A 24,975-nucleotide genomic window follows, 5' to 3' on the forward strand; every position below is an offset into this window, starting at 1 on the left:
ATATTAATAAAGAGAGGGGGAGATGTTAGAGGCAAAGACCCTCAAAGACCCTCAACTCCCCTATGACTGGTCCTACGCATGGGCTTCGCCCTGGAAAATTCCAGCTATAGCTCCGAAAAGAATGCATTCCATGACGTGCTGACCACGGGATGCTCCAGAGAGTGCTGACTGCAATTGTTCCCGACCACCTGCCAGGTTGGGGTTGAGTAATCAGTCACAAACAAAATACCGGTAAGACGCTGATTAGAGCTGATTAACCCAGACCCAAGCCTCATCGTCGCCCCACTCTATTTTTCTGTTTCTACTTCCTTGTTTCTGTATGCTTATAAAACCTACAAAGAATCCAAGTAAAGTAGACCTTGACAACCCTTTGCTTGGTCTCGTTCCTTTCTCTCGCCCATCTCTTTCAGGCACGGTCCCCCCCTTAACCCCACGAGTAACAAAAGGTCCCGCGGGCCGAGACAACTGACTATATATATGGGTGTAATTCAATAATCCTTTAAAAATAATAAAATGATGACCTCTTCCCCCCCAAAGTGAAATAATTGCTAATTAAGGAATAATACTGTTGTTCGAACAGGATTATTATTTTTTTTAAGGCAGAGTCTTGCTCTATTGCCAGGGTTAGAGTGCCCTGGCATCAGCCTAGCTCATAGCAACCTCAAACTCCTGGGCTGAAGCAATCCTCCTGCCTCAGCCTCCCAAGTAGCTGCAACTAAAGGTATGCACTACTACGTCCAGCTGATTTTTTCTATTTTTAGTAGACACAGGGTCTCACTCTTGCTCAGGATGGTCTCGACCTATGGAGCTGAAACAATCCTCCCACCTTCTCTTCCCAGAGTCCTAGGATTACAGCCATGAGCTACCCTGCCTAACCAAACCAGAAATTTTTTAAGTGGAATTTTTAAGAATTACCAGACAGAAAATATTTTATAACACATCTTATTTCAGAACAAAGTATTTGAAAACAAAATACAGAGGAAAATATTTGGCCTTTGTGGCTCTTACAAAAACTCAGGAGCAGGCCAAGGCGGGCAGATAGTTTGACTTCAGGAGTTTGAAACCAACCTGAGCAAGAGCGAGACCCCGTCTCTACTATAAATAGAAAGAAATTAATTGGCCAACTAATATATATAGAAAATATTAGCCGGGCATGGTGACGCATGCCTGTAGTCCTAGCTACTTAGGAGACTGAGGCAGAAGGATCGCTTGAGCCCAGGAGTTTGAGGTTGCTGTGAGCTAGGCTGACGCCACGGCACTCACTCTAGCCTGGGCAACAAAGTGAGACTCTGTCTCAAAACAAACAAACAAACAAACAAAAAACTCATGAGCATTAATTTATCTTCTAAAGATACACACAGTTAGGCGGAGCATGGTGGCTCACGCATATAATTCTAGCACTCTGGGAGGCCTCAGCAGGAAGATTGTTTGAGCTCAGTAGTTCGAGACCAGCCTGAGCAAGAGCGAGACCCCATCTCTACTAAAAATAGAAAGAAATTGGCTGGACAACTAAAAATATATAGAAAAATTTAGCTGGGCATGGTGGGACATGCCTGTAGTCCCAGCTACTTGGGAGGCTGAGGCAGGAGGATTGCTCGAGCCCAGGAGTTTGAGGTTGCTGTGAGCTAGGCTGACGCCATGGCACTCTAGCCTAGGCAACAGAGTGAGACTCTGTCTCTAAAAAAAAAAAAAAGATACACAAAGTTGAACTGCTGAAAGTCAAAGACAATAAAATTCTGAAAGGGGTATAAGAGAAAAATGACTCATAACATACATGGGAACAGTTAAGATTAACAGTGAATTGAGCAGAAACAAAGGACCAAAGGCACATAATTCAATATGGTAAAAGAAAAAAGTATCTACAACTATAATGTATTAATAAAGAAATAAAGAAAAAAATTAGGCTAAGTAGAAACACCAATAAAAATGTACAAAGGAAAAGAAATAAAAAAATTATCAACCAAGAGTTCTATATTCATCAAAATCTAAGCCGGGCGCGGTGACTCACACCTGTAATCCTAGCACTCTGGGAAGCCAAAGCGGGAGGATTGCTTGAGAGGTCAGGAGTTCGAAACCAGCCTGAGCAAGAGCAAGACCCCGTCTCTACTATAAAAGAAAGAAATTAATTGGCCAACTAATACATATATAGAAAAAATTAGCCGGGCATGGTGGCACATGCCTATAGTCCCAGCTACTCGGGAGGGTGAGGCCAAAGAAATGCTTGAACCCAGGAGCCTGAGGTTGCTGTGAGCTAGGCTGATGCCATGGCACTCACTCTAGCCTGGACAACAAAGTGAGACTCTGTCTCAAAAAAACAAACAAACAAAAAAAAAACCTGTAAAAATGAAAATGAAATAAAGAGATACCCAGATAAATATGGACTGAGAAAATTCACTACTAGTCAACCTGCCTTACCAGAAATATTAAAGTTCTTCAGACTCAAACAGTAACTCCAATGCATATAAAGAAATAGAGTAGTAGCACGGTTAATTACACAGGTAAATGTATTATGTACTTTTTCCTCTTTTCTTCAATTTATTTACTTTACTAACTCACTTTACTTACTTTACATTCATTCATTCATTCATTCAGACAGGGTCTCACTTTGTTGCCCAGAATACAGTGCAGTGGCATGATGATAGCTCACTGCAACCTCACACTCCTGGGCTCCAGTAATTCTCCTGCCTCAGCCTCCCAAGTATCGGGGACTACAGATTCACGCCACCACACCGGGCTAATTTTTCTATTTTTTGTAGAGACAGGGTCTTGCTCTTGCTCAGGCTGGTCTGGAACTCCTAACCTCAAGAGATCCTCCTGCCTTGGCCTCCCAAGTGCTAGGGTTACAGGTGTGAGCCACCACACCCGGCTTCCTTCATGTATTTAAAAGACAACTGCATGGGGAAGTAGAGCAAAGGCAGCACAGAGGCCGCCACGCCCTGCCAGGCCTCCCCAGGCACTGCCATGGGCATCAAATTTTTATAAGTTATCAAACCTTTTTGTGCAGTTCTACCAGAAATTCAGAAACCTGAAAGGAAAATCCAGTTTAGAGAGAAGGTATTATGGACTGCTATAACTCTCTTCATTTTCTTAGTGTGCTGTCAGATACCACTATTTGGAATCATGTCATCAGATTCTGCAGATCCTTTCTACTGGATGAGAGTTATTCTTGCATCCAACAGAGGAACTTTAATGGAATTGGATATCTCCCCAATTGTCACATCTGGTTTGATTATGCAGTTGTTAGCTGGAGCCAAAATCACTGAAGTTAGAGATAGACCCAAAGATAGAGCTTTATTCAATGGAGCCCAGAAACTATTTGGTATGATCATTACCACTGGGCAAGCCATTGTGTATGTCATGACGGGGATGTACAGGGACCCTGCAGAAATGGGTGCTGGGATCTGTCTTCTTATCATTATTCAGTTGTTTGTAGCTGGTTTGATTATGCTGCTGTTAGATGAGCTGCTACAGAAGGATTACGGCTTGGGGTCTGGTATTTCCCTCTTTATTGCCACCAACATCTAGGAGACCATTGTCTAGAAGGCCTTTAGTCCCACTACCATTAACACTGGTAGAGGTACCGAATTTGAGGTGGCAGTCATAGCTCTGTTTCATCTGTTAGCCACCAGGACAAAGTCTGAGCTTTATGGGAGGCTTTTTATCGGCAGAACGTACCCAATCTCATGAAACTCACTGCTACAGTTTTTGTGTTTGCTGTTATTATATATTTTCAGGGATTTCGTTTTGACTTGCCCATTAAGTCGGCCCGCTATCGAGGACAGTACAGCAGCTATCCCATCAAGCTCTTCTACACCTCAAACATTCCCATTATTCTCCAGTCTGCCTTAGTTTCCAACCTGTATGTTATTTCCCAGATGCTATCTGTTCAATTTAGTGGCAACTTTTTAGCAAATTTACTGAGACAGTGGGCCGATGTCAGCGGGGGAGGACCTGCTCATTCGTACCCAGTTGGAAGCCTGTGTTACTACCTTTCTCCTCCTGAGTCCATGCGTGCCATATTTGAGGATCCTGTCCATGTAGTTGTTTATGTCATCTTCATGTTGGGATCATGTGCATTCTTTTCTAAGACATGGCTAGAGGTGTCTGGTTCCTCAGTCAAAGATGTAGCCAAATAGCTTAAAGAACAGCAAATGGTAATGAGGGGTCACAGAGATACCTCTATGGTCATGAGCTTAATAGGTACATCCCCACAGCAGCTGCATTTGGCAGTTTGTGCATTGGCGCCCTGTCAGTGTTAGCCGACTTCCTAGGGGCCATTGGCTCTGGTACTGGAATTCTGCTTGCAGTCACTATTATTTATCAGTATTTCGAAATATTTGTTAAGGAACAGGCCGAAGTTGGCGGGATGGGTGCTTTGTTTTTCTAAACATTCAAATATTTCTTTTTGTGCGTATGAAAGGGAAATATTTTGACACTTTTTTTTCAAATAATGCTGGTGATTCCCTTCCCCCCTCACAGTTTGTCTTCAAGTGCTGACTGTCCCACTTCTGAAATGGGCACCGAGCTAAGCCTGTGTACAGCATTAGTCCAGCTGCCTTAAAACTAAAGTTTACATTATTCATTACAAAATATACATCTAGTGTTGCCTGTAATGCTGGAAACCAATGTATCTACCTTGCTGTGTTCAATCATGACAGTGAGATGGTGACATGGGTTAGTTTTGCACACAACATTCAAAAAACACTTAATATTCCCCCTACTTGTTTAAAAATAAATGTAATTCAAACTGCCACTTTCCAGTATTTTTAAGCTTAATGAGTTCTGGAACATTTATATCTAATCTATATTTCAGATAATTACTTTTTATATTTTTTTAACTCATAGTATCCCCACACCCCCTCTTTTTATTTGCCCCTTTTCCAAGCAGCCATTTAGCCCAGATGGGCAAAATCATGCATCAAGTTATTTCTGTCACTAGAAACAACTGCTTCAAATTATTCTTCCTGGTTTTCATTCCTCCTTTCTTCCAGTGACAGCATAATGAGTGCTGTTAGACTGTATTGGCTATGCCTTCTAACTCCAGCCAGTCACTTGAGAATACTCTTTCAAGATATTATGCCCCAATTCTTTTCTTTCTTTTTTTTTTTTTTTTTTTGAGACAGAGTCTCACTTTGTTGCCCAGGCTAGAGTGAGTGCCGTGGCGTCAGCCTGGCTCACAGCAACCTCAATCTCCAGGGCTCAGCGATCCTACTGCCTCAGCCTCCCAAGTAGCTGGGACTACAGGCATGCGCCACCATGCCCGGTTAATTTTTTTTGTATATATATATATATTTAGTTGGTCAATTAATTTATTTCTATTTTTGGTAGAGTCTCGCTCAGGCTTGGTTTCGAACTCCTGACCTTGAGCAATCCGCCCACTTCGGCCTCCCAAAGTGCTAGGATTACAGGCGTGAGCCACCACGCCCGGCTCTTTTTTTTTTTTTAAATATGTAAAGCAAAGATCTAATTCTCAAGCAATGTCTGTAGTTCAGTGGGGGTGAACAATGAGTAACTGATGCTAGGAATTTGTGTGTGTTGTACTTATAGCAGCAACACACGTGTAAACAGTAGACAATAAGCGTTTATTTAATAAAACTGTTTCAGTTGTGTTGGAAAAATAAAGAAGTCTGATATTAAAAAAAAAAAAAGACAATTCATAGAACGGAGGTATATTGGAACAAGGACATGACATTAAACCATAACTGGCATCCATAGCAATTAAAATGGTTAATATAAATGACTCTATAAATGTATTTTTCTTTCTTCTCTTCTTTAAAAACCATAAAAATGTATAAAGCAGTAACTATAATACTGTACTGCTGTGTTTATAAAACACAGCTATATAACATATACATCCATAATGTATACAACAATAGTAGCACAAAAGAGGGTGGGGAGCCATATTGGAGCAAAATTTCTATTTTACTCAAGTTAGTAATTTGAAGTAGACTGTGATAAACTAAGATGCATAATGTAATCCCTAACTCAATCACTAAGAAATTAACTCAAAAGTTATGGTAAAATGATCAAAGGAATTAAAATGGTACACTAAGAAATTATTTAATTCAAAAGAAAGCAAGTAAGAACCAATGAACAAAAAAAAATATGAGCTACACAGAAAACAAATAGCAAAACAACCAACATGGATCTGATCATATCAATGATAGTAAGACTGAATTAAGCACATAAATGAAGACACCGATGGTCACACCAGATAAGAAAAGATTAACTGTATATTGTTTACAATAGACACACTTCAAATCAAAGACACATAACAGGATGGGGGGAAAAAAGATGGAAAAGTCATGGAAACAGTAATTATAAAAGAGCTAGATAGTTTCTGAGGACAGTTAAGAAGAATTTTTTTAAATGAATAAATTTTTAAGTAAAAAATTTTTTTAAAAAAATGTTAAAATAAAATTATTTTATAAAAGAATTTAAAAAATAAAAAACAAATAAAAGAGCTAGAGTAGCTATACAAATATCAGATAAGACAGATCTTTACACTAAGATAATTATTAGAGACAAAAGTGAATTTTTCTGCCAGGTACAGGTGCTCACACCTGTAATCCCAGCACCTTGAGAGGCCAAGGCCAAGGCAGGAGGATAGCTTGAGCCCAAGAGTTAAACACCAGCCTAGACAACAACTTGAGACTTGGTCTCTACAAAAACATAAATATAAAAAATTAGCCAGGTATGGTGGAGTGTGCCTGTTGTCCCCGCTACTTAGGAAGTTGAGGCAGAAGTAAAATTTAAGCCCAGGAGTTTGAGCTGCAATGAGGTATGACTGGGTCCCTGCACTTCAGCATGGGTAACAGAGCGAGACCCATTTCTTTAAAAAAACAAAAAAAGTGAGTATTTTTATAAAAATAAAAATCTCAATTCAATTCTCAGGAACATATAATTATAACCACATATATACCTAATAAGACAGCTTCAAAACACATGAATAAAAATCTGATAAAACTGAAGGATGACAAACAAAAAAACATGTAGATGAACAAAAAATGCTCCCTGCCCCCACCAAAAGAATCACAGGTTTACTGCCTGTGAAATAATTATCAAGTGGTCTAATGTATGTGTAACTTAATTCCAAGGAGATTAAGAGAATCAGAAAAAAATGTTTTAAATTATCTAGACTCTTATGCTCTGAAAAAAAAAATAAAAATAAAAAACTAATGACCAGGTTTTTCCAACTTTAATTAAAACTTTGACTCAGAGATGTAAGAATATAATTATTCTTGAAGATAATATCTCAAAATAAAAACATGAAAAACCGTATCATGGGCCAGATTCAGTGGCTCACACATGTAATCCTAGGACTCTAGGAGGCTAAGGCAAGAGGACTGCTTGAGTTCAGAAATTCAAGACCAGACTGAGTAAGAGCTTGACTGGTCTCTACTAAAAACAGAAAAATTAGCCGGGCGAAGTGGCATGTGCCCGTAGTCCCAGCTACTTGGGAGGCTGAAGAAAAAGGATTTCTTGAATCCAGGAGTTTGAAGTTGCAGTGAGCTATGACAATACCACTGCACTCTACCCAGGGCAACAGAGCAAGACTCTGTCTCAAATAATAATAATAATAATAATAATAATAAATAAAAGCTCTGTATATTTCAATAAAAAAAGAAAAGGGAAAAAAAAGCACATAATGATCACACTGCTAAAAACCAGCAATAAAGGCCAAGTCTTAAAGGCAGAGGGAAAAACAGATACATCACTTACTTAGGTGCAAAGATAAAGATAGCGGACCTCTCATTAGAAACTATATAAGCCAGAAGTCAGTGGATTGACATCTTTAAAGTAGTGAAAGCAAGGAAAATATATTCAGGAATAAATCAACCAACCAAAATTACAAACAATTGGGAGAAAAAAAATAAAAGCAACAGAGATTGCAGATGTAAAATTATTAATACATTAAACATAAAATAAATGTTTACTATAACAAAACAGAATTCCATTTATTATGACCAAAGAAAAATAGGGTGAAAATAGTTTAAAACAGAAAGATAGAAGCAAAACAACAATTAAATAATAAAAGGAAAAATTATTACAATGAAAGGAGAGTATTACAAAAATAGAATTATACTGAAATTTTCTAGTATACTTTTCAAGGTAAAAAAGAAAAACATAAAAGAAATTAATACAGTTTAAGAGCTATTTACATATTTCTGGAGCAAAAAACACAATTTTTGCTGTGTCTGTGGAACTCTTAACAAAATTTGATCTTTTAATTTAGCTACCAGAATCAAGAAAAAAGACCTTTCAACTCAAAAGGTACTGATTTTACAGTCCTTATGCTAATTACAAACAAATAAAATTTAAAGTCTACAAAGTAAAAATAAATAAAAAGGTTACTACATACGGCCCAAAAGAAAAATAGATTCCAGCTGGAAATTAAAATTACAAGTTGTCCAGAAAAAAAATGTAGGAGAAACCATTCATACTCAATGGTCTTATTGCTTATAGACTTAATTTAAAAAAAAAAAAAAACCCTAAAAATATAATTTAGTTCTGTCCCTGAGAAACTTTTTAGAAAGATAAACCAAAGTATAATAATGGAATATAGAAAGCTAAAATATACATTACTGAAAATAAAATTGAGGAAAAACTGATAAACATAAATTAATTTTTGATAAAAAGATATAAACCTTCAAGAATCTAATAAGAAAGAAAAAGGCATGCAGAAGTCAGGATGAAAAAGGAGAATTTTGAAAGATTACTAAGCCTGTAACAACAAATACTAGATGTAACTCTTAAAAGCAAGAAAATTAAAACTCTAGAGTAAATGGACAATTTCCTGGTAAAATATGATTTATTAAAAGCAAACCAAGAATTAAATTTGAATAGATGTATTAACATACAAAGATTAGGAAGAGCTGCCATTTAAAAAAAAAAATATGAAATCCAGGTGGCTTTACAGATAAGTATGCTTAGAAAACAAACCAGCACTCAACTATTATTTGAAGTAATCTAGAACAAAAGAGTAAAAATCTCAATTCATTTTATAGGGCCCAATATTGCCTTACTATTAAAACCTGACAAAGAAAATGCAAAAGAAGAAAACTGCAGACCACTGAACATGTTGACTGTACACTTCTCAATGAAATATTAGCAAACAATCTTGTAATTTGCCTAAAGAATAGTATATTATGATCAAGTAAGGTTTGCAACAGTAATTCAAGGATTATTCAACAGCAGGAAAGTTAAAACAATCACATCAAAACAACCAAAGGAGAAAATCATATGGTTATATAAATAGATGAAGTAGTATATGATAAAATTCAGACATCATTATTAAGAACATTAAAAAAGAGAAGCAAACAACTTAAATATGAAAAAAATGATATACCAAAAAATTGAATAGCATTTAAAACTAGCAAAACATTAAAAACTTTTTAATTCAAGTCAGAAATCATACATCATTTATCAAAGGCATAATACAGCAAAATAATAATGGGGCATAGACTCTGTATCCAGACTAATTAGATTTAAAATCCAGCCCCAGACCCTCCAAAGCTGTATGACTTTGTGTTAGTTCCTTCATCTTGGAATCTTAGTTTCCCATTTGTAAACAGGAATAATAATAGTATCTACCTCAAAAGCTCTATTACATGTTAATATTCATATATATAAAATGACAGTAAGTACTCAATGTAAGCTATTATTACAAGCTACTATTTGTCTCAAAGATTTTAGAGCAACACTGTGTAACAGCATTTTCTGCAGAATTTTCTGCAATGATGCTGTTATCTGCATTGTCCATGTAGTACTCAATACAACAGGTGTCATTAAGCACTTGGAAAGTGGCTAGTGCAACAAACTAAATTCTTAAATTTAAGTTTCGGTAACTACAAAATTAAATAGCCACAAATGACTAGCTGCTATGGTAAAAGACACTGCAGTTCTCCGTAGAATACTTGAGATGTTACTTATTTTTTAAGACTATTAAAATTAAAAAGAGGCCGGGCGCGGTGGCTCACGCCTGTAATCCTAGCACTCTGGGAGGCCGAGGTGGGCGGATTGCTTGAGGTTGGGAGTTCAAAACCAGCCTGAGCGAGACCCCGTCTCTACTAAAAATAGAAAGAAATTAATTGACCAACTAAAAATATATATACAAAAAATTAGTCAGGCATGGTGGTGCATGCCTGTAGTCCCAGCTACTTGGGAGGCTGAGACAGGAGGATCGCTTGAGCCCAGGAGTTTGAGGTTGCTGTGAGCTAGGCTGACGCCACGGCACTCACTCTAGCCTGGGCAACAAAGTGAGACCCTGTCTCAAAAAAAATAAATAAATAAAATAAAAAGATAAAAAAAAATTAGCAGTTTCCAATAATGTCACAATGAGAAGCAAATCCTCTCCCCAAAGCCATAGTATAAAACTACACAAAACTACCAAAAAAAAAATACATATATATATATATATATATATATATATATATATATATATACACAAAACATAATCAAGACTACTGGGAATTAACTATTATCAGACAAAATGAGAGGCAATTATTCTATAAAGACTGCTGAAGTTTCAGGCCTTCATGCCTGAGGATGCTCCCATGATCCCCACTCCTACCAACTTCAACAGTCTGGTCTGCAAGATCCTCTAGAATGTAGCTGACCATACAAACAGCAGCTTTGCTGTCATGTGAGACAGAATCAATTGGGGAAGGAGGTAAACGAGAAAACAAGTTTTGCCAGGTATAAACTGCTGTTTGGAAAGAACAGGCTTTGCTATACTTGAGTTGGGGTCACAGCTGGAGCAAGCAACAGACCAACTACAAAATTAACACAAAGAACCTTGAAATGAGAGAGTCACAGAAAGGCTAAGACAAACTCTCTACACCTAGTTGGCTAACTGGGAAACTACACACAAAATACAAAATGGAAATCCCAAGAAAGCCTAAAGGTCACGAGACTGAAAACAAAGATTTCAAAGCATCTATTATAAATATTTTCAAAGAATAAAAGAAATCTATGTTCAAAGAATAAAATACTATGACACTGCTTCAACAAATAAGAGATGTCGGCCGGGCGCGGTGGCTCAAGCCTGTAATCCTAGCACTCTGGGAGGCCCAGGTGGGCGGATTGCTCGAGGTCAGGAGTTCGAAACCAGCCTGAGCAAGAGCAAGACCCCATCTCTACTATAAATAGAAAGAAATTAATTGGCCAACTAATATATATATATATATATATATATATATATATATATATATATATATATATATAAATTAGCCGGGCATGGTGATGCATGCCTGTAGTCCCAGCTACTCGGGAGGCTGAGGCAGAAGGATTGCTTGAGCCCAGGAGTTTGAGGTTGCTGTGAGCTAAGCTGACGCCACGGCACTCACTCTAGCCTGGGCAACAAGCGAGACTCTGTCTCAAATAAAAAAAAAAAAAAAAGAGAGAGAGAGAGAGATGTCAAGAGAGAACTAGCCGGGCATGGTGGCTCACCCCTGTAATCCTAGCACTCTGGGAGGCCGAGGTGGGCAGATCGCTCGAGGTCAGGAGTTCAAAACCAGCCTGAGCAACAGCGAGACCTCGTCTCTACTATAAATAGAAAGAAATTAATTGACCAACCAATATATATAGAATAAAATCAGCCGGGCATGGTGGCACATGCCTGTAGTCCCAGCTACTCGGGAGGCTGAGGCAGGAGGATGCCTTGAGTCCAGGAGTTTGAGGATGCTGTGAGCTAGGCTGACGCCATGGCACTCACTCTAGCCTGGGCAACAAAGCGAGACTCTGTCTCAAAAAAAAAAAATCCAATCCAAAAATCAAAGAGGAAAAATTACTGAAGAGAAATTAACAGATCCTCAGAAACCAATGGAACAATGTCAACAATCTCAACATAAATGTAATAAAAGTCACAGGAGATAAAAAGGAGTAGAAAAAAATGTTTGAAGAAATAATGGCAGAAAACATCAAAACTTCATGAAATACATTAATCTACATATTCAAAAAGATGAAAGTACCCCAAATAGAATAAACACATTGAATCAAACCCAGACACATCAGAGTCAAATGGATGAAAACCAAGACAAAAACAATTCAAGGGCACAATACCATCAACATCTGACTTTTTTCATCACAAAGGATGGAGGCCACAAATAAAATAACATTTAAAGTACTGAAAGATGGTAAACCAAGAAATGTATATTCAACAAAAATACCTTTCATTTTGCTATATCTCAAAACAAACAAACAAAAATATCTTTCAGAAATGAAGGCACAATAAACATATCCACAGATAAACAAAAATTGAGAGAATGTCACTGGCATATTTGTACCACAGACAATACTAAAAAAAGGAAGTCTTTTAGGCTGAAAGGAAATAAAACCAGACAGTAACTCAGATCCACAGGAAGGAAATGAAAAACACTGGAAATGGTAAATACCTGTGGAAGACATAAAACATTTTTTCCTCTTGACTTCTTTTATAAAAATAAGACTGTTTAAAGCAGTAACAACACAGTATTGAGTTTTTAAGATCATAAATGTAACAATTATGACCCTAACAGTACAAAGGATAGAAATTGAACCACAGTGAAGCAAAGTTGTTATATTTTAACAAAATTAATATATTAACAGTATTACCCTGAAGTGGACAGTGATAAGTTAAAGACACATCATAACTGCAAGAGAAACAACTAAAACAAAAACAAAGTAAAAACAAAATAAGAAATCTTTATAAAGGAGTAGTTGAGCTATTAAAAAAAGAAAAAAAAAAAAAAGAAAAAAAAAGAAAAGAAAAATGATAAAAAAAAAATCTTTAAAGCACCATAAATATATTGGTTATAATGGATACCACAAGAAAAAATACTTAATAAAAATATTGGTTAACAGTCTTAGTAAAGAAGGAAAAGAACAAAAACAACATGACACATACAAAACAAACAGCAAAATGGCCAACCTAAATCCAACCACATTACTCCTCACATTAACTATGAATGAACTAAGGGGTAGGGTATTAAAAATATGAATGGACTCAACACTCCAATGAAAGGGAAGAGATTGAGAATGAGTTCAAAGCAAAGAATGGGTTCAAATCCAACTACACACATTCTAAAAGAAACATTTTTAGATTCAAAGACACAAATAGGTTGATTAAAAGTAAAAGAAGAGGAAAAGATGTATCATGAAAAGAGTAGCCAGAAAGCTGGCATAGCTATGTGAACATCAGGAAAAAAACAGACCCTCAAAGAATATTACTAGACACAAAGAAATGTAAGTAACTATTGAGAGAAGAAATGGACAATTCAACAATTTTAGTTGGAGATTTCAATGCTCATCTCAGTAACTTAAAATCATGCAGAAAAATGACTAATAGTAGGCTATCACATACTAATTAACTTGAGGTAACTGATACAGAACACTCCACCCAAAGTCAGGAGAATATACATTCTGTTCAAGCACAGATGGAACATTTTGAAGGACAGACCATTTTATTGGGCTACAGATCAGCACACTAAGGCCTATGGGCCAAATCAAGGCCACCACTATTTCTGCATGAAACAATAGCTAAGAACAGTTTTTTATTTCTGCAAAACATAAAATACTTACTCTTTGGTCTTTCAGAAATACTTCACTGACCCCTGTGCAAGTTATAAGACAAGTCTAAATAATTTGAAACAAGGCCGGGCGCTGTGGCTCACGCCTGTAATCCTAGCTCTTGGGAGGCCGAGGCGGGCGGATTGCTCAAGGTCAGGAGTTCAAAACCAGCCTGAGCAAGAGCGAGACCCCGTCTCTACTATAAATAGAAAGAAATTAATTGGCCAACTGATATATATATATAAAATTAGCCGGGCATGGTGGCGCATGCCTGTAGTCCCAGCTACTCGGGAGGCTGAGGCAGAAGGATCACTCGAGCCCAGGAGTTTGAGGTTGCTGTGAGCTAGGCTGACGCCACGGCACTCACTCTAGCCTGGGCAACAAAGCGAGACTCTGTCTCAAAAAAATAAATAAATAAATAAATAAATAAATAAATAAATAAATAAATAATTTGAAACAGTTTGAAATCATACAAAGTATGATTTCCTATTGTGATTGCTACAATTGAATTTACAGTTGACCCTTGAACAATGGGAATTTGAACTGTGAAGGTCCACTCATATAAGGATTTTCTTCCACCTCTACCACCCCTGAGTCAGCAAGATCAGTATGTCTTCTTCCTCCTCCTCAGCCTGAGGACTCAATGTGAAGATGATGAGGATATTCATGATGATCCGCTTCCACTTAATGAATAACAAATATACTTTTCTTCCTTATGATTTTCTAATAACATTTTCTCTAGCTCACTTTATTGTAAGAATACAGCATATAATACATACACAAAATATGTGTTAATCAACGGTTTATATTATCTGTAAGGCTACGTCTCAACAGTAGGCTACCTACCAGAACTTACATTTTGGGAAAGCCAAGTTATATTCAGATTTTCAACTGTGCAGGAGGGTTGTCACCCTAAATCCACTTTGTTCAAGGGTCAACCGTAATTATAAATTAACAACTGAAAAAAATCTCAAAAGCCCCAAATATTCAGAAATTTTAAACCAAACTGTAAAAGACTGATGGCTCCAAAGAGAAATGACAGCTGGGCACACTGGCTCATGTATGCAGTCCAACCTACTTAGAAGACTGAGGTGGGAGGATCACTTGAGCCCAGGAGTTGGAGGCTGCAATAAGTTGTGATGGTGCCACTGTACTCCAGCCCCAACAACAGAGCAAGACTGTCTCATGGAAAAAAAATTAAAACTAAATATATGTATTTATTAAAGTAGCGCTTAGAATCCAAAAGAATTTTCTGCCATAACACAATGTTCTATATCTGCACTGTCTAATAAGGTAGCCACTAGCCACATGTGATTACCAAATACTTAAAATGTAACTACAGTGACTAAGGAAGTTGAATCTTCAATTTTATTTATCTTTGTTAAATTTTAATGTTAATTGCTCCATGTGGCTATTAGGTACCACATTTAACAATATGAGCTTAGAAGGAAATTTATAGCTTTAAAGACTTATACAAGAGGGAAAAAAAACCTTATCTAAAACCAATCATCTGAACATGTCCCTCATTAAACTAGAAAAAGAACAAATCAAAACCTAAGTAAGTAAGATGAAATAAAGATCAGAGTAGATATCAAGGGGAGAGAGGGGAATGAAACTCAAAGCTGGTAAACAATTAACTAGATGGGAGAGAGGGTACAGGAACGTTGGAGGGAAGAGAAGGAGAGACATAGATACTGATCTAGAAAGAAAATGAGAATACAGATGACCACAATCAGGAATGAACAGAGGATTAATAGCTAATCATGCAAAAATCAAAACCAGTAAGGGATTATTATGAAAGATGAATGCCTTATAACAAGACCACTTAAATGAAATAGATCAAATTCTTAAAAAATACAAATTACCAAAACTGACTCAAGAAGAAATAGAAAAACTGAATAAAGTAATATCAAACAAAGAAATTAGATTAGGAATTTTAAATCTTCCACAAAAAAGTCTAGACCCAGTTGGTTTTAACAGTGAATTCTCTCATGAAAAAAGTGAAACAAACCTCACACAAACTCTAGAAAATGCAGGAGAGAACAAGACAATTCATTTTAAGGGGCCAATATTACCCTGTTGCCAAAGAAATAAGAAGACAAAAATATCACAGACAAAATATCACCAAAAAATTCACACTGGGGAGTAGAGGAGTTTTAGAAGAGGCAGTAAGAATGATTCCCAAATTTCTGGCTTACGAAATTGGAGCAATGAGATGACTGCTCCAGTTTTTAAGAGGTGGTTTGGAAACTGTTGCAATGAGTTCAATTTTAGAGACTAAATTTGAGATGCATCTGGGTCATTCAAGAAAAGATGTTAAGGAGGCAGTTGTGCTAAATAAAAATGTACTTAACTTGCATAAAAATGTCTTAATATAAAGTAATGGGCTACCTGACAAGATTCTACATAGTCTCTTGACAACTCCCTAGTCACAGTATGTTGTTTTAAATTTACTGATAGATGATATACTCAGAAGTCCATAGTTTGGAAATTTATAAATAAGTTGTCACCATATATCCTCCTGTTTGAAATTCTAACCATGTGCATGTTTTATTTTTCAAAATAATTTTTTAAATTGAACTGGTTGAAAAACACCTTAGCTAAATAACTTTCAAGACTTTCTGACCTGCAAATTGTAAGAATTAATCATATTGGTCAACCCTTTCATCTTTAAAATTATTGTTTATTTCAAATCTCTCAAACTCCAAACTCCTGAGAACAGAAATCATCTAGCACTGCCTTGCACAGTATAAGAATTAAAAGCATGAGTTTAGTGAGTCATGAGTCTAGAATTTCACACCTATAATCTCTAAAATGTTAGAACCTGAAGAACTCATTATTTTCAATCCTGGGGAGTCATAAGTAAAGGAGACCTTAATTGAAGACTTCATGGTTCCTCAACCTAAACTACTAAAAAAAACCTCCTATCCCTCAGTATCAGTGGGGAGTAGTAGGGAGCTGAACTCTACCTTCACCTGCCAATAACAAGAAGGAAAAGGTGGTAGGAGGTCACGCCACCCCTACTCCGCAGCAATCAGTGGTGTGAGTTAGCCCTATGCTTCCTCCCTCCCTAGCGTCACTGGGACACAACAGAATTGAGCTAAAACTTTAACTCAGAAGCAACAAAGTGGTATGAGTTGGTACCCCACTTCATCAGGAAACACCAAGGGAGAATGTCAACTTCCATTCTCACCCATCTGCAACAAGGCAGTGAAAGTCAGTACTCTTCTGCCAGTGAAGTATCAGAGCCAAAAAGGAAGCTAAATATACACGCCCACCTGATCATTATGTTACACCATCTCAACAGAAACACTGCTGGCTAAAAATGAAGATTAAATAGGATCTCAAGTCTCAGAAATAAAATATCCAAAATAGCCACAACATACTCACAAAATCTCTTGTCATATTACCAGGAAAATCATAACTGATAAAAAACAATCAATACATGTACACATCAAGATGAATCAAATGTTAGAAATATCTGACAAAGTCTTTAAAGGAACCACTATAAAAATGTTTCAGACAGCAATTACATATGCCCTTGAAACAAATGAAAAGTAGAAAATATCAAAGAAATTAAAGTTATAGAAAAACGACAAATGCAGATTACAGGACTAAAAAATACAATGACCAGGCCGGGCAAGGTGGCTCATGCCTATAATCCTAGCACTTCAGGAGGCCAAGACGGGCGAATCGCTCAAGGTTAGGAGTTCGAAACCAGCATGTGCGAGACCTTGTCTCTACTAAAAATAGAAGAAATTAATTGACCAACTAAAAATATATATACAAAAAATTAGCCGGGCACGGTGGTGCACACCTGTAGTCCCAGCTACTCAGGAGGCTGAGGCAGTAGGATTGCTTGAGCCCAGGAGTTTGAGGTTGCTGTGAGCTAGACTGATGCCACGGCACTCACTCTAGCCTGGGCAAAAAAGTGAAACTCTGTCTCAAAAAAAAAAAAAAAAATTACAATGACCAAAATTCAAAAACTTGATAAATGGGCTCAACAGTCAAGGGAAGATGACAGAAGAGAATTATTAAACTTCAGGCCAAATCAATTGATTAAAAAAAAAAAAAAGACTAAAAAAAAAAATTTAAAAAAGAACAGTTTCAAGAATCTGTCATACCCTGATATCTAATAAAAAAAAAAAAAAAAAAGAATCTGGCCAGGCATGGTGGCTCACGCCTATAACCCTAGCACTCTGGGAGGCCAAGCAAAGGATTGCTCAAGGTCAGGAGTTTGAGAACAGCCTAAGCAAGAGCAAGACCCCATCTCTACTGAAAATAGAAAAAAAATTAGCTGGGCAACTAAAAACAGAAAAAAAAAAAAATTAGCTGGGTGTGGTGGTGCATGCCTGTAGTCCCAACTAGAGAGGCTGAAGCAGGAGGATGGCCAGAGCCCAGGAGTTTGAGGTTGCTGTGAGCTAGGCTGATGCCACAGCACTCTAGCCCGGGTAACAGAGTGAGACTCTGTCTCAAAAAAAAAAAAAAAAAAAAAAACTTTTTTCAAAATAAACAAGTGTCTTGCTCTGCCACACAGGTTGGAGTGCAGTGGCATGATCATAGCTCACTACAGTCTCAAGTAATCCTCCTGCCGCAGCCTCCCAAGCACCTGGGGCTACTGGTGCATACCACCAAACCTGGCTAACTTTTTAAATATTTTGCAGACACAGGGTATCGCTATGTTGTCTAGGCTGGTCTGGAACACCTGGCCTCAGGTGATCCTCCCATTTCAGACTAGGAAGTTCAAGATCAGCCTGGGTAATATAGTGAGACCTTGTTTCAAAAAAAAAAAAAAAAGTTTTTTTACATATTCACAAAAAATAATGGCTGAAAATGTTCCAAATTTGCCAAAAAACATAATCCTACATATTCAGAGAGTTGCATTAAAGCCAAAGAAGCAAAACCAAATAAGCAAAACCCAACAAAATCCACACCAAGACACATCATAAAGTTCTGTAAGCTAACACCAAAAATATCTTGAAAACAGCCAGTGACTGCTTTACTTAAACAGGAACATCAATTCAAATGACGCTGGATTTTTCACATAAAACTGTGCAGACCAGGCCAGGCGTGGTGGCTCACGCCTGTAATCCTAGCACTCTGGGAGGCCAAGGCAGGTGGATCGCTCAATGTCAGGAGTTCGAAACCAGCATGAGCAAGAGCGACACCCTGTCTCTACTAAAAATAGAAACAAAATAATTGGACAACTAAAAATATATAGAAAAAATTAGCCAGACATGGTGGTGCATACCTGTAAGTCCCAGCTACTCGGGAGGCTGAGGCAGAAGGATTGCTTGAGCCCCGGAGTTCGAGGTTGCTGTGAGCGAGGCTGACGCCACAGCACTCTAGCCCAGGCAACAGAGTAAGACTCTGTCTCAAAAAAAAAAAAAAAGAAACTGTGCAGACCAGGAGAAAATAGTTCAATATTGTTCAAAGGCTCAAAGAAAAGAACTAGTAACTGTAAGTTCTATATTCAATAAATATCCTTCAGGAATGAAAGAGAACTAAAGACATTCTTAGATGAAGAAAAACTATAAAAATTTGTTGCTAACATGCCTACTACTCTTAAAGTATGGCTAAAGGAAACTCACTATAACAGAAAAGAAATGCTAACAGAAGGAAGCTTGGATGTTTGGAAAACAAGAACACTGAAATGGTTAAAAGTGAGGGTAAATGCAATAGATTTGTCTCATGGAGTCCTTAAATCATATGTGATGGCTGATACTAAGAGTATATGCTATCTGGTGCTGTATAGAGAAAAACTTAAAGACGATTATTTAGGACTTTTTACACCTAAGAAGGGCAAAGGGACCTAAATAGAAGTTTCTGTACTTCATGCCAAATGGTAAAATGTCAATACAAACAAACTGTAAGTTATAAATAAATGTTACAATATCTAGAACCACTAGAAAACTATTCTAGGCACTACATAAAACTATATAAAACTACACAAAAAAATAAAGATAAATAAAAATAAAACTACACAAAAACACCATAAATAAATAAAGATAGAATCTTAAAAAAATGTTTAACTCACATGAAGGCAAGAAAAGAGAAAGAAGAAACAAACCAAAATCAATAATGGCAAATTTAAGCCATAATACAACAATAATTACCTTAAATACACTGAATTACCATAAATACACCTAAAAACTCCTAAATGCATGAATTTAAAAAAGGTCTGGGCTGGGCACAGTGGCTCACGCCTGTAATCCTAACACTCTAGGAGGCCAAGGCAGAAGGATCGCTCAAAGTCAGGAGTTCGAGACCAGCCTGAGCAACAGTGAGACGCCATCACTACCAAAAATAGAAAAAATTAGCCAGGCATGGTGGCACATACCTGTAGTCCCAGATACTCGGGAGGCTGAGGCAGTAGGATTGCTTAAGCCCCAGGAGCCTGAGCTGTGAGCTAGGCTGACACCATGGCACTCTAGCCCAGGCAACAGAGCGAGACTCTGTTTCTAAAAAAAAATGTCTGGCAGAGTGAATAAAATTAAACCATAATCCAATACCATGCTATCTGCAAGAAACAAACACAATGACAAAAGTAGACTGAAAGTAAATGGAAAAAGATATACCATGAAAACAATCTTTTAAAAAGCAAGAAGATAAAATCTGGAAAGGTGGTGGCAGGAGTTCTGCAGACCCCTCCATAGAGAAAAGACCAAAACTGATATTATACAACCATTTAAATCCTCTGGAACATTCAAGGGCATGCAGCAAATAATCACTTATTCAAGAAAACCTACTAAATCTTGGTAAAAACAGCTAGTCTAGCCACTCCTCCCTCCCCCACCAACTCAGCATGATGAAAGCAACACTTACATTAGCTCCAAGTCAAGGATTATAGTATCTTCCCCAGGAGATACCATCATTTCTCATCCCACCCAGCTCAGGACTGTAAATGCTAAATTCAAGGCAGTGTGCCTAGAGGTCAGGAGCTCCCTTCTACTCAGCCCCAACATCTACAGCAAAGGTTTTATCCCAGGCACATCAGGCAAAAAAATGCTGGAGTAGCTCATCTGTAGGGCAAAGGATCCATGCTAGGATAGGCAAGCCCAGACGCTGCTGCCCCCCACCCAATGCCTTGCTCATGTCACCTCAAGAAGTGGGCATTGTCCCCACCTACAGCTCCAGAGCAGTGGCTCAAATAATTTGTTCTTATGGCCTAACTTTTCTCTGGACAAAGAGCTGTGAAACTCTTCCTAGGGAAACTATTTCAAACAGTGTGGGGGGAAGGGGGAGTTCAAGCCTAAGGGCACTCTTAAAAACAGTGGACACTTTGGTGGCAAACAATTAAGAGGAAGCCAGCAGTTCCAAGAGAGCAAGCCAAACCACAGGAGAGCTAAATTATAAGAGAAAACCAAGGAAAGAGACATCCAAAAAGAAGCCTCATTGGGTTAAAACAAACCTCAAAGACTAACCTCAAAAACCACCATGAGGGAGAAGGAAACTGAATTACAACAGACTATGGAAAAATTTGTGCCCCAGGGAACTGTCAAAAACAACATAGTAATCATACAATTAGCAGAACCTAACAGCTAGGTGGTATACCAACTGAGGTAGAAAGCTTAACAGAGATCAAGGAAATAGTCCAAAAAACCCTACTAAAACCACTATGTCCCAAGGTAACTACACATGCCCAAGGCTTTGCCCTTTGAGAAGAAACATCAGAGACTTCATACTGTAGTCCCAAACAGACTTCACAAAAATAACCCAAATAAAACAAATAAAAGAGCAAATAACAACAACCGGCAGGTCTAGGGGTAAAAGAGATCAATATCACAGAAGAAAGTAATAATGGAAGAATAATTCTACCAAACTATGAGACCTATAAGAAAGAAAGGCTCTCTTCTGGGATATTAAGCAGAAAGAAAAGAAAGAAAAGGCAGTGTGTAAATCCAACTGTATCAACAGTTCCCTTAAATGTGAATGAATTAAACCATCCAATCAAAAGGCAGAATTTATCAGACTGGATTAAAAACCAAACAAAGTAAGACTCACCTAAATGCTGTACGCATGAGATAAAATCTAGACTAAAACATGCAAATAGGTTCAAAGTAGAAAAGTAGAAAAAGATCTATCGTGCAAATAGCAACCCTAAGAAAGCTGAAGTGGCTATACTAATTATGGGAGGAAGAATAATGGACCTCCGAAGATATCCTCACAATCTGTTGCAGAGTGAAATATTAATACATAAAATTCAATCGTATTTCTATGTACTAAGCAATGAATAATTAAAAGAAAATTCAAGGGACCCAGAAAAAACAAAACAATCTTAAAAAAGAACAAAAGTTGGGGACTAACTCCCGAATTTGAAACTTACTAAGAGAATTTGTTAGTGGCATAAGGATAAACGTATAGATCAATGGGATGAAATTAAGATTAAGTCCAGAAATAAACCCTGATGTTTATAGTCAACTGATTTTCAAAAGGGTGCTAAGACAATTCAATGGGGGAAAGAGTAGTATTTTTAATAAAAGGTACAGGGACATTAGATATCTATATGCAAAAGACTGAAGCTAGATCCTTATCTCACACACACAAAAAAATATTTTTTCTGAGGCAGAATCTGGCTCTGTTGCCCAGGCTAGAGTGCCGTGGCATCACCCTTGCTCACAGCAACTTCAAACTCCTGGGCTCAAGCAATCTTTCTGCCTCAGCCTCCCAAGTAGCTGGGACTACAGGCATGCGCCACCATGCCTGGCTTATTTTTCCCCCCATATATTTTTAGTTGTCCGGCTAATTTCTTTCTCTTTTGTAGAAGAGACAGGGTCTCGCTCTTGTTCATGCTGGTCTCAAACTCCTGACCTTAAGTGATCCTCCCGCCTTGGCCTCCCAAGAGTACTAGGATTACAGGTATAAGCCACTGCGCCCGGCCTCACACAAAAATTTTACATACAAAAATTAATTGCATAATAGATGTGAATGTAAGAACTAAAACTGTAAAGCTCTTGACAGAAAACATAAGAATACATACATCTTGCCGGGCGCGGTGGCTCACGCCTGTAATCCTAGCACTTTGGGAGGCTGAGGCGGGCGGATCGCTCAAGGTCAGGAGTTGGAAACCAGCCTGAGCGAGACCCCGTCTCTACCAAAAATAGAAAGAAATTAATTGACCAACTAAAATATATATATATACAAAACATTAGCCGGGCATGGTGGCGCATGCCTGTAGTCCCAGCTACTCGGGAGGCTGAGGCAGTAGGATCGCTGAGCCCAGGAGATTGAGGTTGCTGTGAGCCAGGCTGACGCCACGGCACTCACTCTAGCCTGGGCAACAAAGTGAGACTCTGTCTCAAAAAAAAAAAAAAAAAAAAAGAATACATACATCTTTAATGCTTAAGTTGGGGCTCAAAAAAGAAAAAGAAAAAGAAAAAGAAATAAATAAATAAATAAATAAGAATACATACATCTTTACAACCTTGGGTTAGGAAATGGTTTTTCAGTTATGGCACCAAAAACAAAAGCATGAAAGAAAATGTAAATCGGACTTCAATAAACTTAAAAATTCTTGTGCTATGAACACTGCAAATTAATGCCAATGAATTGTATACTTAAAAATGGGTAAAATGGTGGATCTTGTTACATTTTTCCATATGCAAAAAAAAAACCCTCTTTTTGTGCTGTAAATAATACCATAAAGTACCAACCTCAGAAACTGCTATAGAGACTCCATCTCTACAAAAAACAGAAAAATTAGCCAGGCATGGAGCCTGTAGTCCCAGCTACCAGGGAGGCTGAGCCAGGAAGATCATGTGAGCCCAAGAGACGTTTGAAGTTGCAATGACCTACGATGACACCACTGTACTCTAGCCCAAGTGACAGTGGGAGACCCTGTCTCAAAAGATTAAAAATAAAATGAAAGACAACCCACAAAAAGATATACAAATCAGATACAAGAGTATAATATCCAGACCATATAAAGAACTCTAACAACTTTAAAATGTTAAATAACCCAATTAAATGATGAACAAAAGTCTGAACAGACATCTCATCAAAGGAGATATACAAATGGCAAATAGGTAATTAATATCATTAGCCATCAGGTAAATGCAAATGAAAACCACAATGAAATACTATGCCACACACCCACCAAGACAGCTATAATCAAAAATTTGCCAACAGATAACAACTGTTGGCAAAATTATAGAGAAATTGGAACCCTCATACATATTGCTGATGAGAATGAAAAATCCTCAGAAATCCTCAAAAGAGTAAATACAGTTACCATACAATCCAACAACTGAACTCTTAAGTATATACCCAAGAAAAATGAAAACACATATTCAGACAAAAACCCATGCACAGATATTCACAGCAGCACAGTTTACAACAATCAAAATGGAGAAACAGGCCGGGCGCTGTGGCTCACGCCTGTAATCCTAGCTCTTGGGAGGCCGAGGCGGGCGGATTGCTCAAGGTCAGGAGTTCAAAACCAGCCTGAGCAAGAGCGAGACCCCGTCTCTACTATAAATAGAAAGAAATTAATTGGCCAACTGATATATATATAAAAAATTAGCCGGGCATGGTGGCGCATGCCTGTAGTCCCAGCTACTCGGGAGGCTGAGGCAGAAGGATCACTCAAGCCCAGGAGTTTGAGGTTGCTGTGAGCTAGGCTGACGCCACGGCACTCACTCTAGCCTGGACAACAAAGTGAGACTCTGCAAAAAAAAAAAAAAAAATGGAGAAACAACTAAATGTCCATCAACTGATGAATGGTTAAACAAAATGTGGTATAGTCATAAAAGGGGTATTATTCAGACCTAAAAAGAATAAAGTACTGATACATGCTACGGCAAAAATGAACCTCGAAAACATCAAGCTGAAAGAAGCCAGTCACACAAGACCACACACCATATAATTTCATTTATAAGAAATCGTCCAGGCCAGGCATGGTGACTCACGCCTATAATCCTAGCACTCTGGAAGGCGGGAGGATTGCATAAGGTCAGGAATTTGAGACCAGCCTGAACAAGAGCAAGACCAGGTCTCTACTAAAAATAAATAAATAAATAATTTAAATATTAAACGTTAAGAAGAAAAAAAAAAAAAGGAAATGTCCAGAATAGGAAAATCTATACAGATACGAAGTATATTAATGGTTACCTAGGTCCGGGGGAGAGTGTTAGGGCTAAATAGGTAATAAATACTAATGGGTGCAGGATTTCTTTTGGGAGTAATGAAAGTGTTCTAAAATTGATTGTGGGCCGGGCGCGGTGGCTCACACCTGTAATCCTAACATTTTGGGAGGCCGAGGCGGGTGGATTGCTCAAGGTCCGGAGTTCAAAACCAGCCTGAGCAAGACTCCGTCTCTACCAAAAATAGAAAGAAATTAATTGACCAACTAAAAACATATATACAAAAAATTAGCCGGGCATCGTGGCACATGCCTGTAGTCCCAGCTACTCGGGAGGCTGAGGCAGT

The 24,975-nt window shown here is 37.8% G+C and overlaps 1 protein-coding gene and 1 pseudogene across 2 annotated transcripts in view; one reads left to right on the plus strand and one right to left on the minus strand.

Moving 5' to 3' along the window:
• The window catches only part of TRIM33 (tripartite motif containing 33), a 145,009-nt gene that overhangs the window by 95,167 nt on the left and 24,867 nt on the right, over positions 1-24,975 (minus strand). The gene's annotated exons all lie outside the window — the stretch shown is intronic.
• On the plus strand, positions 2,951-4,387 carry LOC105878719 (protein transport protein Sec61 subunit alpha pseudogene; annotated as a pseudogene).

The sequence above is a fragment of the Microcebus murinus genome, chromosome 2 (assembly GCF_040939455.1).
Source record: "Microcebus murinus isolate Inina chromosome 2, M.murinus_Inina_mat1.0, whole genome shotgun sequence".
Taxonomy (NCBI): Eukaryota; Metazoa; Chordata; class Mammalia; order Primates; family Cheirogaleidae; genus Microcebus; species Microcebus murinus.